Consider the following 2,206-nt stretch of genomic DNA (forward strand, 5'->3'; position numbering starts at 1 on the left):
GATTTTCTTTTTCTTTCTTTTTGGTGCAGCTCCAGGTTATGACCCGAGGGAATCCATCAATATTGATTAAAGGAGACCCTAAGCTTGAACGTACACTTAGAAGAAAAGGGAAAGAACCTGTGCAAGAACAGCATAATTCAACTGATTCGAAGAAGAAGAATCTAAAAACATGGCAGAATAGAATGAGCAACAGTGAACACTATCCGACTATGCCAGACCTTCAGTGTTGGGGCCACAATCGAGTATTGTGCTTTCCCCGATTACAGCTCAGAACTTCGAGCTAAAGGAGGCATTCATCCATATGCTGCAGCAGTCCGCATAATTCAACGGTTTGGCCGATGAGGATCCAAACAGTCACATAGAGAGCTTTCTGGAGGTGTGCGATATGCTGAAGATAAATGGGGTGATAGATGATGCCATCAAATTGAGAGCCTTCCCATTTTCCTTGAAGGGAAGAGCGAAGCAGTGACTACACTCATTACCTAGAGCATCAATCACTACATTGGAGGAGATGGTAGAAGCTTTTCTAGCCCGTTATTTTCCTCCCGGAAAATTAGCAAAGCTTAGGAATGAGATCTCGTCCTTTGTTCTGTTCAAATTAGAGTCTCTATTCGAGACATGGGAAAGGTTCAAAGAGCTCCTGAGAAATTGTCCGCAACATGGATTCCCGGAGTGGATGATTGTTCAAACCTTTTACAATGGTTTGAACCCGAGTACAAGGCAACTCTTGGATGCGGCAGCAGGAGGTACCTTAGGTAGCAAAACCACCGATGAGGCTCGTCAATTAATTGAGGAAATGGCGTTAAATAGCTACCAATGGAATGCTAGGGAGAAGAAAAAGGTGGCCGGTCTCCATGAAATTGATGCGGTAACCTCATTGGCGCCGCAAGTGAAAGAGTATTAATAAGAAGCTAGATCTCATAGCTTCGAATAGAGTTGTGGCCGTGACCAATTGCACTGGTTGTGGTGGAGGACATGCTCCCTCCGATTGCCCGATCGTTATTGGTGATGTTTCTTCAGTGAAAAAAACGTTTATTTTGTAGGTAATGGCATGAGACCTCAAGGGAACCCATATAGCAATACTTACAATTCAGGTTGGAAGAATCATCCCAACTTTTCATGGAGTAATCAAGGACCACAAAAGGCTATGGGGCAACCGGGTTTCCAACAACAACAACAAGCCCCTCAAGTGGAAAATAGAATTTCAGGCTTGGAAACCCGAATGACGGATTTAGAGAAGCACTTGGGTAGATTTGTTCAATCTGCAAATACATGGTTTGAATCAGTCGAGGCTACACTTTGCAACCACACCGCATGCCAGATTCAGGGGCAAGTATCAACGTCATGCCATACACTTTCTTCTATAAGCTAGGCTTGGGAGAGCCTAGGTCTACTCGGATGACTTTACAATTGGCGGACCGAACGGTGTGACATCCGAGAGGTATCATTGAAGACGTGCTTGTCAAGGTGGACAAGTACATTGATCCGGTTGACTTCGTAGTGCTAGATGTCGATGAGGATGCGGATGTACCCTTGATACTTGGGAGACCGTTCTTGCGGACTTCGAAAGCATTGATTGACATGGACGGCGGAGAGCTCACATTGAGAGTTGGAGATGACAAACTCAATTACCGCCTTGCTGAAGCCATGCGGCATTCTCTCGATTTTGATGACACTTTATATTTTCTACACACTACTGATGAGCTTGTTTATGAATATATGCAGGAAATGTTCAACCCGGATCTATATGAAGGTTTGTTCGAGCAAAAGGAGAGCAATGAAGAACTAATGATTCTTGGATTGACTGAAGAAGTAACATCTATCCCGGGGATAGTGAAGAAGGTGCTCCAGAAAATGAAGAGGACTAGGAGACGCCATCGAAAACGCTCTGAGACTGTTGGAGATGTACATGAACCAAGAAAGTTGGATGCACCATTGTTAGACGATCCGAAGACCGATAATACACCCTCTACCCTCAAGAGACTTTACTCATCATGCTTTCAAGTCATTGGTAAGAGGGTGACTTTCATTCATGAACCCCCGTGAGGTAAGACAAGATATGTCAAGCTCAGTGAAGTTAAACAAGCGCTTCTCGGGAGGCAACCCAAGCAATTACTGTTTTCTTATCTTTTAGTTTAGTTTGTTTGCATGAATAAATTGTTAAGTGTTGGTGTCGTAATTTATAGATGCTTATGCTGTGATTTTG

The 2,206-nt window shown here is 43.7% G+C and overlaps 1 non-coding gene across 1 annotated transcript; it reads right to left on the minus strand.

Annotated features, from left to right (window-relative positions):
• Positions 1-559: 559 nt before the first annotated feature.
• On the minus strand, positions 560-666 carry LOC120266781. The gene has a single exon (XR_005538278.1). It is a non-coding gene; the product is annotated as a small nucleolar RNA R71 (small nucleolar RNA).
• Positions 667-2,206: the final 1,540 nt, after the last annotated feature.

The sequence above is a fragment of the Dioscorea cayenensis genome, chromosome 1 (assembly GCF_009730915.1).
Source record: "Dioscorea cayenensis subsp. rotundata cultivar TDr96_F1 chromosome 1, TDr96_F1_v2_PseudoChromosome.rev07_lg8_w22 25.fasta, whole genome shotgun sequence".
In the NCBI taxonomy this organism is placed as follows: Eukaryota; Viridiplantae; Streptophyta; class Magnoliopsida; order Dioscoreales; family Dioscoreaceae; genus Dioscorea; species Dioscorea cayenensis.